The sequence below is a fragment of the Phoca vitulina genome, unplaced genomic scaffold (genome assembly GCF_004348235.1).
Source record: "Phoca vitulina isolate PV1807 unplaced genomic scaffold, GSC_HSeal_1.0 scaffold1, whole genome shotgun sequence".
NCBI lineage: Eukaryota > Metazoa > Chordata > Mammalia > Carnivora > Phocidae > Phoca > Phoca vitulina.
In genome coordinates, this window is record NW_022589704.1 from 7,326,513 (window position 1) to 7,343,161 (window position 16,649).

The 16,649-nt window shown below is 46.8% G+C and overlaps 1 protein-coding gene across 2 annotated transcripts in view; it reads right to left on the reverse strand.

Moving 5' to 3' along the window:
• NEU2 (neuraminidase 2) overlaps positions 1–16,649 on the reverse strand; it is an 80,250-nt gene that overhangs the window by 41,486 nt on the left and 22,115 nt on the right. The window contains exon 3 of one of the 2 annotated variants that reach the window (XM_032397586.1): positions 7,182–7,247. The exons of the other annotated variant lie outside the window; for it this stretch is intronic. The gene's annotated coding sequence lies outside the window, so the exon portion shown is untranslated. The remainder of the gene's footprint in view (positions 1–7,181; positions 7,248–16,649) is intronic. 2 annotated transcript variants of the gene reach the window in all.

Below are 16,649 nucleotides of genomic sequence, written 5' to 3' on the forward strand. Positions count from 1 at the left end.
TCAGTTACTTCTATCCCCCTCCCCCTCAGTTACTTCTATCCCCCTCCTCCCTCCCATGATCTGCTGCTCACCCCAACCCTTCCCTGCAAATACCCTCCACTGCCCTCCCTGTTCATCATTTGCCTCTCTGCTTTGTAGTAATTGCTTCCTCCTGTGGTCCTATTAGCCATGTGAAGGCCAGGCCTGGTCTTACAGGCTGTCCCTGGAGCCCCCAGGGGTCTGCTTCAGAGCAGGTGCCCAGACGGCTCATCTAGATTCACTACATGCCCTCAGGCCCTGTGGAAGATTCTTCCCTACAGCACTTGCTTCAGCGCCCCCCAGCCTGTCTCCTGACACCCCCTCCTCCTGCCTGCCACAGCTCTGCTCTCCATCAAGACTCTGTCTCTGACCAGCAGCAGACATGACCCAACCTGGCCAAAGCAAGGGACAGCATGGGGCTGAGCTCCCTGTGGCCCCTGCTCCCACAGCTGCTGAAGATGCTGTGGTTCTGCTCCCTAAGGATTCGGCTCAAGGCTGGTCCACAGACTCACAGGGTTGGCATCCTGGGCCTCACCCTGGATGTCTTGAGTCAGCATCTGTGTCTTAACAAGAGCCCCAGGTGACTCCTCACATGCACATCTGAAAAGCCCTGGTCTAGGGGAAGCACCTCCCCGTGCCCATGCCATCATCCCCCTGCCCCCAGCAGCTGGCTTGGGCTGCCACAGCTGGGCTTGCAGTCAGCTTTCCCCTCCCCTACCCAGCACCTTCTCCCATGTGCCCTGACCTCCCAGGCCACTGACTCATGCAGAGAGGCCCCCTGGCCCTCAGCCCAATGCTGGGAGGTTTAACAGTCACCCTTGGCTCATACACCTGAAGCCACAGAGCTAACACAGAGAACAGCCTAGAACCCCCACCCCCACGCCAGATCCTGCCTCTGATTCATCCTTGCCAGTCCTCAACCAATCTTAACAATGGCATCTTTTAACCACATCATGGATTTCAGGTTTCCCCCAACAAACAAATCCGACAGATGAGGTGTGATCCTCACCAAACCATCTACCAGCTGTGTGATCCCAGGCAAGTTGACAGAGCTCTCTGACTTGCAGCTTCTTTATCTAGAAAATAGTGGTGATTTTCACATGGACCTCAGGGAGATCATTCATCCATTCGTCCATTGTTGCAAACGGCCAATGTCTACAGAGCACCATTGTGTGCCCAGCACCAGAGACAGCACCAAACAAGAGAGACCCAGTCTTGCCCTTCGGGAGCTTCCAGAGGAGGAACTGGGGGCAGACGTGGAACAGAGACGTGTATGCCATGCCCACAGGGGCCAGGCGTGGAGAGCACACCCGCAACAGACAGACATGGGCTTTAAGCTACCGAGGAGTTTAAGAAAAACATGAGGCGATGGGAGGAGGGCTGCCGGGATCTCCAACAGTTAATGGATATAGAAGAACTGAAGTGATTATAAAAATATTTCAGATGTAGAGCACAGGTGCCTGAAATAGGCAATAATTGAGGTGGAATTAGAGTTGTTTTTCAGAGAGTTTCACAAATTGTGTGTGTGTGTGTGTGTGCACGCTGTCTTAAAGATGGAATACATTTTCTCAGGGTTTCAGAGACCTGTCATTTAAAGAAAATGATAGGGATGGTTTGAGAGCAACCCCAGGGCACTTGTTATGCCCTGAGCTTCCCTCTGACGGGTCCCTGAGCTGCCCTAGATCTCAGATTTGAGAGTTAGCTAGGCGCCCCACGAACACCCACCTACCACCATGTTTTCTACATGAGACACTGAGGCCCGTACTTGCCCAGTGTGAGTAGGTGATTACAGGTGGCAGAAAATGGATATTCAAACCCAAGTCCCCTGCCTCCTGGCCAAATACCCTTTACCATACATCATGCAGGCTTCCATGAGCTCACAACAATGCCCAATGAACATTGGCAATCAGCACTGACCCAACCAGGCTGAATCTCAAGTGGATCCCACCAACCAAAGGGAGCCAGATGCCGAAGGCTGCATTGTTCCATCTGCAGGACAGCCAGGAAAAGGCAAACGAGGAACGTATACAGATTGGTGGTCACCAGACGGTGTGGGAGGGGCTGACTGCAGCAGCGCACAGGGAATTTTGGGGGTGTTGGAATATCCTGTATGTCGATTAAGGTGGTGGTTATACCAACTGCATTTGTCAAAACTCAGAACCATATGCCAACAAGAGCAAATTGTACTGCATGTGAATTGTACCTCAATTTTTTAAAAAGCAACCTAAAATAATACATGGTGATGATAGTAATAATCACCTTCAATGCCAAAAGCCAGTCTGTGTTCAGGGCCATGACACGGAGTCCTTGGAGATGAGCAGGCAGATGAAGAGTCAGCTTCAGTCAAGGATGTCCAGCTGCACACACTCCTCCTGGGAGGTTTGTCAACTGCACATCCTCAAATCAGCATGCTCCAACCCCGAGGAGGCTCCCGGACCCACCGTGAGTGGCGTTGGCCTGCCCTGTCGCCCTGGCCCACCACGGGGACGGCCCCTCCGTGCTCCGCCTCAAACCACCATGTGTCACTGATCCTATCATTCCTCTTGCACATCTTCCCCACCCCATCCCCTACTTGCCACACCTGGGTGATACCTGGATGACACCTGCCCTCTGGCCTGGGGCCCCGAGCCTGGCCCGCCCAGAGCTTCCGGGATCCTGCTGCCTCCTCACCCACGGTCATCAAGGATGCCACAGGGACTCCCTGACCCAGTTCAGAGACCTCCACAGACTGGCCCCAACACACAGTTAACTCCTGCATTACCCCCCCCCCACCCTGCGGCCACAGGACCTCTGCCCACTTGCCCTCTGCCCCGAGATCAAGCTGAGAACAGCCTCGGTACTCTTAGGAGGCATAAAGGCAAGTGAAAGAGAAGACAAGGGGATGTTGGTGGGTAGGCCAGAGTCACTGAATCCTAAAATAAACAGCTTCTGCCTGGACACTGTCAGGGATGGGAAATTCACTGCCCCCCCCCGCCCAGCAGCTGCCCCACCTTTGGCCACCTCTCAACTCCAAAGCTGAAGTCTGTCCTTGCCTGTGGCCTCAATCCACCCCCTCCATGCCCCAGGCCCCAGAGAACAGATTTGTGATGACCTTGACCTTGGCCCTCCTGGGTCTTCTCTCCCCGTTCCTAACCAGAGCGTAGGGCAGAGGGTCCCCCCTCCATCTGGCCAGGATAGAAACCTCTCACTCTCTCTCGTTCTCATCCCCTTGCTGACTGGGGTTCAACTTGATGTGAGTGGAAACCACCTCTCTTGCCTGTGAGCTGTGGGTTCCTTGCCACGTTTATAATAAACTTTGCACTGCCAGGTACTCCTGGGAGGGATGCCCCCCAAATGTGACCTGTTGGCCTCTACATGGTCATCTCTGGCCCCCTGAAATCACAGCTTTACTCTCTGAGGCAAAGCATTAGCCAGCAGGACAGGGTCTCTCCAACAGATCTCACAGGGCACACCCTAGCATTTGTGGACCAGGACACAGATGCTGGGACTACCAGGGGCTTGCTGGGGTCCCACAGCCGGCCATGGTGCTGAAGGAGCTCCCCAGGTCCTCACAAGCCAGGCCAAGCTGCCCCAAGGTAGGCCCTTGTCTTAGCGCTCCCTGACCTCTAACACCTTAACACTTGTTTCTGCTTGGCTGATTATTTATAGGCAGGTTCATCAATGGAATACCAGCAGACATGCAGGCAGGTAGGAAAGGAAGCAACATCCCAGGACAAACTTTCTGCATCTGTGTCATTAGGTAGCTGGTTCCAGGAACCAGAGTGGTCCTTAGTCCTCAAATCTCCCTGACCAGAAAGTCCTAATTCCTGCCTTAGATAAACAAAGATATGCTCTGCCTAGAGCAAGGGAAGTCACCCTTCCTGAATTTTCTAAGGTCACCTGACCAACTGCCCTGAAATATGTTTGGCCGGGGGTGAGGGGAAGAGGAGGGGGTTGGGAACTCACCCATGAGGACCTGAGGGTGATGCCTGGGGTCGCCAGGGCACCTACTGTAAGCAGAGGGGTGCGGTGGGAAAGGGGGAGGGGTGCTTCAAGTCCAGACCCCCATTCTTTACATTTTTTTACAGAAGAAGACAGAAGCAGAAAAGAAAAGCTTTCCTGAGTCTTTAAACTCTTTGAAAACGTGATAGAGGTTCTACACCTGTAATCAAGAAAGATGTATCCGCATAAACACAGCTTCTGCCTACAATTTGTGTGTCCCTTACATAGAGTCCATGGGAGCCCAGGTTCTGAGCCCTCAGATGGGTGGGAAGCCACAGAGAACCCTAGCATGGCTCTCCTGTCTAGCACGCTGTCCTACCCAGCTTACATTCTACTCAAGGATCCGCCATGTCCCTCATCACTCCAAGAGCCTGTACCCTGGAAGGCACGTGTTGGGAAGAAAATGGGGTTTGCCTGGACAGTCCTGGTATAATTCGATTACAGCCTTTTTCCTGTGAAGAGTGCCCTGGTCCAAATGATATCCACCATGGTCACCCCAGAGGGAGGTGACCATTCTGTTACGCCAGCTGGTGGGGTGGGGGAAGGCTTGTTCCCACAGCTGCCACACATCATCCTATCAGACAGGCCACTAATCTACCAACTACACTTCACCACCAGTGGATGGCAAGGGGTTTGTCCCCACAGGATTCAAGTCTTCCCTCTTCTGAATTTACTGTTGTGTGACTGTCATTCGCTGATAGTCCTTTTGAGTCTCCCCCAGACTTTACTTTTGTGTCTTTCCGTACATCTTCCCTTTCTTCACTTTGGTTTCATGAAGTTCTCCTGTTTTTGTTACTCTTTCTCTTGAATGACTCAGAAGATGTTTACTTGAAAGTTAGTTATACAAGCCACTTAAAGCATTTTCCCCAAAGTGCATCCTATGAATAGAATAAACAAACTTCAATTATAAAATGATACATGAAAGCCTCCAAATTGCAGTGGTTAAACTGTAATTTTCATTGACAAAGATGCGGTCGCCCAGATGTGCAAACTCTTCCAAATTCCATCAAATCTGAAAGGGAGTGGAAGACCAGACTCTGAATGGAACATTTAGCCTGATGACCCTAACTGAAAATTGTTCTCTTTCTATTCCAAAGCACTCAAACTGGTGAAGCTGGAGAGGTTACCCATTTCCAGTCACTCTGCTGAGAAACAACTGGCCCAATTTCCATGGAGACCAGGGGATCTGAAGGTTTGGAAAAGCCCTGGAAGAAATCGGTGAGTGGGTCACAGGAGACTGATGATGTGCAGGACAAGGTGAGACCTGAGTTACCCTCAGAAGATGAGAAAACACGCCACGCCAACCAAGAGACGCAAGACAGAGAACCCCGCCGCTCCATCCCAATTCATAGAAACTCCATCTTCAACCGCACCGTGAGACGCAAAAGCAAAGGCAAACCCAGAGACGCTCCTGAACAGAACACCCCTGACCCGGCAGGTCAGTACCAGGGACAGCTGCTACCACTGTTCCCTTGATAGCCAGGTGGAGTCATCAGGGCTGAACGGCCCTAATTAAATGAGAGAATAAAAGGCCTTGAAAATTATCAAGGACAGGTCCAATAAAATGACACACTTTGAAGCTGTTATCTAAAGGATTCAATTCCCGCAATATGATGATATGGGTACTTCAGGAGAAAGTGTTGACCCAAATTGTACAAGAAGACGGGCTTCTATTTAAAAGAAACATCTTGTTCTAGGACTCAACAAAACACCCCTAGACGTCCATGCCTTCTAGCAGGGAGGCTTGGAGCTGTCCACGTTTGGGGATATCTGGGAACACGAGTTTCCTGAGCTGTGAGGTCCTATCTTTGTTCTCTCACGGTTGCTGTGATGGCCAGTGTTTCTGCCACACTGGAAATATCTGAGAGGAATATCTCAGGAATAGCTTTGCAGCTGGATCCATTAATCTTTTCAATGAGTCCCTAGCACATCTTATCTGCTCCAAGTATATTTCTTGAGCAGAATAAGGTTCAGAAAGTTTTACAATTGGCGGGGTAGCTGTCAGAACTGCAAATTCCTTTCTTTGTGACTTGCCCACATGCCTGAGTGGGCAGCATGCCAGGGCTGTGGAGTAGGTGCTAGTTTCTTGGTCCCTGGGGTACAGCACCTGCCACCAGTCTGCCACCCTATGTGTGCTGGAAGTGGCAACCCCCTGCTTTAGATCCAGGGACTTCATGAATCATTTGAGACATTCACTGAACTCCGTATCAGGGAGCCTTTTGCCACATGGTAAACCACCCTCAATATATAGAGACAAAACAACAATATTTATTATTTCTTGTGATTCTGGGGGTTGATTGGGTGGTTGCTCTGTCTGGACCAGTCTGTCTGACCTCTGCATCCGCTGGTGGCCCATCTGGGATTGGAAGGTCAAGGAAGCCCCGCTGGACTCTCTTGGTGGCTAGTGAGCTGGTTGGCCAAGGTGGGCCTCAGCTGAGACTACCAGTCTCTGTTCTCTGTGACTGCTCTTCCTCCAGCAGGCTGGCTCGGGCTTGTTCACAAGGCAGCAGGGTTCCCAGAGGTCAAGAGCAGAAACCACTCTCAAGAGGCCTGGACTCAGACCTGTACAGCCACTTCTACCACATTCTACTGGTCCAAGCAGCTCACACACCAGCCCAGATAGAAGCGGATGGACAACCCAACCCCACCGCTTGATGGGAGGGGTGGCAATCTGTGGGTGTTTGCTATCTACAAACACTAACAAAATTATGCATCAAGCACTGAATTAAGAGCAAGAGAAATACGATGGAAATGTTATACTTGTGGAAGCTGGGTGAATGTATTATATTTTTATTATATGACCCTCCCAACTTTTGTGTATGTTTGAAAACCTTATGAAGTGGAAAGTTAGAAACACACTCCCACACAAAGAAAGTTGGAGTCTCTGCCCTTGAGGGACCCGCAATATTGTAATGATGTCATTCTACAGCAAGCAACACCTCAAAGTTTACAAGAAAGGTAAAGGCAGAAAACAAGACCCTTCCAGTGAGGTTAGGAATGATTCCCCAAAGAAGATGATACTTTAGATGAGTCTTGAGGGGTGCATGAGGACATGGCCAGAGAGACAACAGGAGCTAGCTTGGCTGAGCACTTGGAGGTACTTAGTGTTATGGGTGTCCTTACTGCACCCATTTTACAGATTAAAAAATAAACAACTGAAGCAAAGAGATTGAGTCACTTACCCCAAATTGCACAGCTAGTGAGTGACCTGGCTTGAACTGGAGTTCAGATCCTTCTAGTCCCAAAGCCTGTGCAGATGGAGAAGGGGGTTAGGGAGGCTCTTTCTAACAGAAATATGATGCAAGGCACATACGTCATTTTAAATTTCCCAGTGGCCACATTAACAAAAGTAAAAAGAAATGGGTAAAATGCATTCTAACAATGCATGTATTGAGCACAATGCGTCCAAAATATGATCGTTCCATCACGTAGTCAATAATCAATATAAAAAGTTAGTAATGAGACATTCTGCATTTGTTTTTTGACAGTTATGTCTTTGAAATCCGTGGAATATTTTTGTTGGAAATATTTGATATGGATTTAGGTTTCATAAAATGTACAGTCAGAAAAGCAGATTTGCATACCCAGACTGTTCCATATAGCCTTAAAAGTTTTCCAGTAACTAAATTGAGTATTGGTTTTTACATTTAAATTTAAATTGAGTTGAAAAGAAATGAAGAATTCACTTCCTGAGTCACACTAGCCCCATTTCAAGCGCATACTGGCCACACATGGTTAGCAGGGGCCCTACCGGATCTCGCAGGGTTAGAGCATTGCAAAGCAGACAGAAAAGCAGATACAGCTGCCCATGGTCGGGGGCTGGGGGGTCTTTCTGAGCAGGAGCAAAGGCAGGTGTGGGGCTGGGTTGGAGATGAGCCTGGAGAGGAAAACCGCGTCAAGGGGGAAAGAGTGCGTGGCTTCCCGAGCCGAGCTGAGAACGCCGACGCCAGTGTAGACTAGAACAAGGGTCACTTCACTTCTTGCCACCCTCAAAGATGCCATTGATGTCCAGACCATAAATATTTTCATCAGACTCAGAGTTTTATTTTTAAAGTGACTCCCTGCTGCAATTCCCTGGAGTTAACTCCCAAGACAGCCCAGAGCCTCCTGATCCAGAGTCCAAGGAGAAAACTCTCCCCCCCACGCTCTGCCTTGGAGGAGCAGACAAAATGGATCAGCTGGTGTCAGGCTGCTCTGGCCCGCTCTCCAACAACAAAAGATTTGTGCTCTGCCTTCACTCTGCTAAAGGGCTGCCTTTTCAAAGTCACATAGATCAGGGATTGACGACCCACCTACAGGGGACCTGACGCCCAGGGGAGGGAGCTTGACTTATTATTTAATAGCACTTAGGACTAGGACATTGTAAAGTTAGATGTTAAAAGACTGGATAAATTGCAAATGATTTTAGTCCAGTAGGAACAATAACACTGGTAGTTCTGGTTTTATTGGGCTCTAAGGCATTAATCAGGTTTATATCTAAGTTGCAATCTCATTTCCAATATTCTTTTCCCACTGTGTCTGTATACATATGAAGCTTCTTGCATCGTAATTATAATTTTTGTACAGATGGCATCCCAGGTCACCAAATACGTGCAAGCCATGGCAAATTCCCCTCCAGGGGCATGAGAGGAAGAACACCCCTCTTCATTCCTCTCCTTCCCTCCCGGGTGAACTTGCCACTGTCCCTTGTCACAGAGAGAACCGCCTGAAAGGGGGGAAATGCACACTTTCTAACTCTCTGCCTTTCTTAAATGTCACAGATTCACTGGAAAATGGACAGTCTGTAAATGAGCCCCTGACCTTGAATTCCCCCCAGAGCAGGATGTCTCGGTGGAGAATCCCAATACAGCCAGACCCAGGAGCCAAGAGAACAAGGTGAGAGGAAGCAAACCGCAGGAGGGGCAGTTCACGACCAGAGGTGGCGGGGACCAGTGCAGCAAATCTTGACAGGGCTGCAAGCGTGTCTCATGGTTCTTTAAAAAAGGCACTTTTTGTTGCCCATGTTAAAACAAAACAAAACAAAACACAAAACACTCCACAATCTCCTCTTTAAAAAAAATAACCCATTGTTACTCTTCCGTCACAAAACTAGGAAATTGTGGCTATTACAGATTTCAAAAAGTAGAAAAGGAAAATCACTGTATTGCGCCACCACCAGAGAGGTTTTAATACAACTGTTGCAAAGCTTTTTTTCTTATACGGTTTATGCCTATTTTCTCTTCATAAAATGGGATCTTACTATATATCCTGTCTTCAGACTTACTTAATAGTATGTCACAAACACTTCTGTATGTTACCAAATATTTTTCTACACAATCGTTCAATGGCTATAAAATAATCTATAGTATGATTGGACTGTAATTCATTAATCATGCTACTGTTGTTGGACGTTTGGGTATTGTTTCAGCTAGGACTAAATTTAGCTGCTTGTAACCAAAAAACCCAAATGACACAGCTTAATGAGACAGAGATCTATTTGGCTCTTGAGTGAAAGAAGCTTGGGGGGTTGCGAGAGCAGCTCCTTTATACCTCCAGGAACCCAGTCTCCTTCTACTCAGCTGTCAAGGTGATTGCCAGAGCTCCGGCCATCACGGCCACCGTTCAGGTGGTGGGAAGGAAGAAAGCAGAGGGTGGTGGGGGCACACGCCAGCCTATTCTGCTCTTCTTTTAAGGGGCTTCCCTGAAGCCCACTCAATAACTGGTGCTTATATCTCATTGGCCCAAACTGACTGAGTCACGTGGCCACCTGCACTTGCAAGGGAAGCTGGGAAATGTATGTCTCTTTCAAACCAGGTCTGCTTCCACCCCTGGTAAATTGGTTCCATACTAAGCAATAAAGGAGAATGGATATAGGGAGGCAAAAGCAATCTCTGACCCAAGGGAGTTTCGATTTTTTGCTGGTTTGTAAGCCACACTATGATAAGTATCACTGTGGCAAAATCCTGACACCTGTCTCTCATTATTTCCTTAAGCTCCTAGAAACTTCACACTTTCTACAAATCCCTGGATGGTTGCAGGGAAATAGTATTCCTATATTTGTATTGGGGAAGTACGGGCTAAGCATCCCATCCCAGAACCAGGTGGTAGGCATCCTATCGCTTCCTGATACTACTTTGACCATAGGCCCTTGATTTTATATATTTATATATATAATTTTTATATACCTTATATATTTTTTATATATAATTTAATAATAAAATATGTAATACAATATAATTTAAATAAATAATATAATTTAATAATAAAATGAATTTATGTATATAAATAAACGAGGACCTCGTTCACTTACATGAAATTATATATTAAAGGCAGTTGCTTCCTGTTGCCTCTGTTCTGGCTTAAGAGCCAAAGAACAACACTGTAATCTGCCTACCTACACAGGACGTTCCAAGAGACAGTGGGTGAAGTCGCCCTTAGCTCATCCCTCATGTCCAGGGGTCAGCAGGAGTGACAGTACAAATATTTGACAAGCAGGACCCAACACTCTAGAGAGAGTCCCAGAGGAGCAGAGGAAGGGCTCTGGAAGCAGGGAAGGGAAAAGGACTCAGGACAGTGGCTATTTCCCAACCAGTATACAAATGCTTCCATATTTTCACAATCAATAAAAAAGAGGATAAGGAGATGGAGACTGGCCACCAGGTTTTGTTTTATTTGGGGGTGACTGTCAGGGTGCTGTGAGCTGCCCACTCCTTCCCTTGGGGGTTCCCCAGAGAGACAGAACCAGCAGGACGTGGAGCAGGGCGGGGAGCTCATTGTAAGGAACTGGTTCACAATTGTGGAGGCTTGGTGAGTGCAGAATCCTCTGGATGGGCGTGTGGCTGGACACTTAGGGAAGAGCTACACAATTCTGTTCTGCTGGGGGAGGTTAGACTTTGTTCTATTAAAACCTTCAACTGTTTGGATGAGGCCCACCCACCGTATGGTGGATATGCTGCTTTATCCAAAGCCCATTGATTAAAGTGTTAATCTCAAAAAACACAGAAACAGGGAGAATATTTGACCAAACGTCTAGGCATCATGGCCCAGCCAAGTTGACATCTGAAATTGACCATCATATCCCCCATCTTCACCCTAGTGAGGGGGTTTTCAAGAGATCCACTTGGAAATCTCTGAAATCTGGAGGACATAAGGACCAGAACCTGGCTTGCTCCTGGAAACATCTAGAGATGAGCTGGCTGACAGCCTCATGGGAGGGGAGGGGAGAGCGCTGAGCAGGGGGTGAGGGGCATCCACACCAAAGGCAAGGCAGAGGCACATGTTTTCTTGGAGCCAAGGGTGGAGCTCAAGGAAGGGAACCAGCATGAACCACCCAAGACAGCTTCCTACTAGGGGCCAGGTGGACCTCGGCAGAAAGTGGCTGAGAAACTTGGGGAGTCATAAAGTGGCCGGATTGAAAGCTTTGCACATGCCACAGAACTGTGGCCAGAGACCCCCTCACAAGGTATCTCCGAGGAGCCCCCACAGGTGCCCCACTCTGAGGACCCAAACAGCTCTGGGGCAGGAGGTGACAGAGCAGAACGTGGAGGCTTCCCAGCTATGGCAGGCCTGCGCTGGGTGAGGAGGAGTGCTGGTACTCCGTAGCAAGTTCAGGGCGCTCTTCTGAATACCTAGCAAAAGAGGCCGTCTGTAACCTAAGAGTCACCAGAAAAGCTCTGCGTGTGTTCTGCCTGAGATCCCACGCACGGCCCGGGCAGGTGGTGCCAGAGGCAGGCAGGTGCAAGTGGGGAGGGGGCAGGAAGGCCGGAGCCCCTTCCTGTCTGCACCCCACCCAGACCAGCTGGCCCTGGGCTTACTTCGCTCTTGTGGCCTAGTGAGGACAGAAGTTCTGGAGAGCTTCTTTAAGTCAGTCTTAGGATCCCCACTGTGATCATTGTTTCTATTATGTCTTCTGCACTGGATTTCCATGGCAGGCTAAGTCACAACACACCTGCTATGGAAAAGTTTTCTAGAGGAAAAACCTCCCGATGGGCTGTTGGGCTCCCAGGGCTTCGAGCTATTGCTTTTTAAGGTAAAAACCAAAATATGAGTTTCTCCTGGGAATGCAGGAGCCACGGTACATCAGGGTGTGTTTGACGTGACACGCCTGGGTACAATTAGTGTGTCCCATGCACATGGAGCATCCATTCTCTTCTCTTCCTCTGCTCACGCCTCCTTTTGCCAGCACCACGGTATTCAGACCTCTATTTGTGTAAAGAAATGCAATCCCTGCTCCAGCCCACATCCTGTGTCCCCATCTTCGTGGGCTGTGTCCCTCATTCAGAGGGCCATGGTTGAGTCCAAGCATCTCTTGCTAAGTTTCCATCGTCACTTTCCCAGGGCCCGTAGCTCTCCATTCCTGCTAGAGGCCCTTTTGCTCTAAGTCGGGAAAATAATTCTGTCTGCTAGATTTGTGCATGGAAATGCAGGCTCCATGATCCAAATTTAACAGAGAACAGAACAGAACAGAAAAGGAAAGGAAAGGAAAGGAAAGGAAAGAACCCTCCAGGGTACAAAGACTGGGAGCAACTGAGGACGATGTAGAGTGTCCATCTCATGCAGGGCCCCAAATAGCCTCTCCCTCTCTTTTGTCATTGTCACTATAGTTAGTGTTTTCATCAAGGTAATCTGAAAAGGACTCATTGACGGAAATTTTACATGACAACAAAATGTACACATTTTGGGCATGATGAATGTATTAGTCAGCTCAGCGGCCATAACGAATACCACAGACTGGGTGCTTAAGCAGCAGACCTTTATTTTCTCCTCATTCTGGAAGCTGGACATCGGAGATCAGGGTGCCAGCACAGTCACGTTCTGGGAGGGCTCCCTGCCTGGCTTACAGACAGCCTCCTTCTCATGCATCCTCATATGGTGGACGGAGAGAGAAAGCAAGCTCTGGCCTTTTTCTCCTCACAGGGGCCTGACCCTCACAACCATATCTAAACCTAATTCTCTTCCAAAGGTCCCACCTCCAAATACCATCACATGGGGGTTAGGACTCCAAATGTGAATTTGAGAGGGGGGCACAATTCAGTCTGCAGCAATAAATTTGTATATCCATATACACCCACCTGATCATTGTTACATAACGAAAATTTTAACTGAGTGATTTTAAAGATCTAACTGGTTTTATTGATCCATTCACGAATCGGGCAGCATCTCATCTAGCAGGTAGAGGGGAGCTCTGAAGGGCTACACAAAGGGAAAGATTTTTCAAGGCAATGTAAGAATATCATAAACAGAAAAAAAAGGATTATTTCAGGGGAGGTCACCTTCATTTGGGGACAAAAAGGTTTTAGTTGGTGGATGACCTCATCTTCCATTAGGGAATGAAGAGGGGCCCTGTGACAGATCACCTTATCTGTGCTGATCCGAACATTCCTGACTGACAGGTATAGTTATACTCCTGGGGTGTTGAGACAGTACTTAGGTGAGGTGTTGAGAATTGGTTCACTTTTTAACACCATTAAACAGACCAAGAAACAGAACATTTCCATTGCCCCATGAGGCTCCGTATGACCCCTTTTTTCTGGTCAATACCTAACCCTCTCAGACATAATCATCTTCTGCTTCCATCACCATTAGCTTAGTGTTGCTGGTTCTTGAACTTTGTGTTAAGTGGGATCGATCACACAGTGTGCACTCTATTCTATCCGACTTATTTTTCTGAACATAATATTTTTGAGGTTCATCAATGTATGTATATCAGATTGCTCTTTTTATTACTAAGAAAAGTACCACAATTTGTTTATCCATCTTTCTGTTGGATATTTGGACTGTTTCCAGTTTTCGACCATTATAAATAAGTCACTATGAGCATTCTAAGACAGTCTTCCTGTGGGCATATGCACTTATTTCTCCGAGTGTGTACCCAGGAGCCTAGGAGTGGAAGTGCTGAGTCTTATGATAGGTATATGCTTGATAGTATTAGGAAGGGCCAAATAATTTCTCAAAACAGTTGTACTATTCCACACTCCTACCAGCAAGATATCAAAGTGCCAGTCACTCCAGGTCCTGGCCAATGCTGGGAAATGTCAGTCTTTGTACCTGCATCTGTTCTAACATATTGTGGTTTCTCACTGTGGTTTTCATTTGTATTTCCCTGAAGACTAATCACGTTGAGCACCTTTTCATATACTTATTGGCCCTTCATGTATCTTCTCTTGTGAAGTTCCTGTTCAAGTCTTTTGCCCATTTTTAATTTTTTTTTAATTTGTATCTTGAATACATAGTCCATATCTTGAATACAAGTCCATGGTCAAATATATACATTGCAAATACGTCCTACCAGTGTGGCTTCTCTTTTAATCTTCCTGTTTTTTAATGATCAGAAATGTTTATTTTGATGAACACTAATTTATCATTTTCTTTGTTCTTCCTTTTCCAACCTATCTAAGAAATACTTGACTACTTCAAAGTCATAAAGATATTCTCCTATGTTTTTCTTTTTTTTTTTTAAGATTTTATTTATTTATTTGACAGAGAGAGACATAGCAAGAGAGGGAACACAAGCAGGGGCAGTGGGAGAGGGAGAAGCAGGCTTCCCGCTGAGTAGGAAGCCCGATGCGGGGCTTGATCCCAGGACCCTGGGATCATGACCTGAGCCGAAGGCAGACACTTAACGACTGAGCCACCCAGGCGCCCCTCTCCTATGTTTTTCTTATAAGAACTTTATACTTTTAGCTTTCCCATTTAGGTCTACGGTCTATATGCGTACAAGTTGCTCTATCATCATTTATTAAAAGATCTTCTCTTCCCCCAGTGAATTACCTTGGTCTTTCCCCTCCCCACAAATCCACTGACTGCAGACATGTGGGTCTTCGGACTTTTATCCTGTTTCATTGATCTGAGTGTCTTTCCTTATGCCAATATCACACTGACTTAAATACTGTAGCTTTATGCTAAGTCTTAAAATCTGGTAATGCAAGCTCTCCCACTTTGTTCTTTTTAAAGATTGTCTTGGCTATTTTAAGTCCTTTGCATTTCCATATAAATTTTAGAATCAGTTTGTCAATTTCTACTCCAAAAAATGTCTGCTAGGATTTTGGTTAAGATTGCATCGTCTCTATAGATAAATTTGGATATCACTGACAGCTTAATATTAGCACATTAAATTGTTCAATGTAGGGGCACCTGGGTGGCTCAGTTGGTTAAGTATCTGCCTTTGACTCAGGTCATGATCCCAGGGTCCTGGGATCGAGCCCCACATCGGGCTCCCTGCTCAGCAGAGAACCTGCTTCTCCCTTTCTCTCTGCTGCTCCCCGTGCTTGTGCTCTCTCTGTGTGTGTCAAATAAATAAATAAAATCTTAAAAAAAAAAAAAAAGCTTGGACATTTAAAAAAAATAAATTGTTCAATCTATGACTATGTCCTAACCTTCTGTTTATTTAGATATTCCTTAAATTAACCCAGCAATGATCTGTAGTTTTTAGTACAGAGGATTTACACATATTTTAATTACATTTGTGCCTCAGTATTTCATGCTTTTGATCCTATTTTAAATGCCACTGCTTTGTAATTTCACTTTTCAATTGTTTATTGGTATAACGTTTAAACACCATTTTTGCATGGCCACCTAGTATCCTGTGACCTTGATACAGTCACTTATTAGTTCTAATTATTTGTATATTTCTTTGAATTTTCTATGCACACAATCCTGCCATCTGTAAACAAAGAGTTTTAGTTCTTTTTTCCCCAGTCTTCATGCCTTCTACTTGTTTTTTTCTTGCCTTATTGCACTGGCAAAGACTTCCATTACAAGGCTGAATAGTGCTGCGAGTAGATAACCTTGTTTTAGTTCCTGGCCAAGAATGCTTTGATTACAAAGATCAGAAGCCTACTTCAACCTGTTCAAGTGAAAGAGGGATATTGTAAGGATGCTGAAATCCCAAAGAATCCAAGAATAAGAGATGAAGCCCAGCTTGACAGGGATGGAAAAACCATCAGGAACCCGAGCACTTTCTCATCTTCTTGAAGGCTGTGGGCTCTATTCCTCTCTACTTCTCTCTATGGACTGTTCTATTCTCCTGCTCTCTCCTCAGACTAGCTCCTTCTCACTGCCTATCAACTTGTGCATGACCCACATGGCGGCCATAGACAGTATGACCTTTCAGGTTGGTTTTCCACAGCCAATGGATACTTCCTTTTGTGTCTCTTAGAAAGAATTTCTAAAGAAAAGAATCTGGTTGGCCAGGTGTTTATCTCTGGGCCAAGTGGTCAAAAGAATAGAAAGTAGGATTAATGGGACCATTCCCACTTCATCAGTGGGAGCCATGTTTGGGACTATCTTTGAGATGTATGTGGAGGATAGCCAGGCACTCAAAACATACCTAGTAGAGTCTGGGTCTCCTGCACAAGAAAATGCCAAGGGGACACGAGTGAGGTAAGAAACAGCAGAATGCAAGTAGGAGCAATAGGGACTGGAGTAGAAGATTGAGGTTCCCCCAAACCCATAATGACCCAGGAACCAGTCCTCCAGTTTATAAGAAGCTTGAGTGGTGCTGCTTTGGAGTTTGTAATGTTCTTAGTAGTCAGTACCTGCCCCCAAAGATTCTAGAATTGTCCACAACACACCCAAGGTGTGTTCTGCAAAGTCTTCTTCCATATGCCAGCAACAGGGGTGTCACAGTGCTGCTGGACAAGAGAGAAGTACAATTACTGTAGACAGATGTG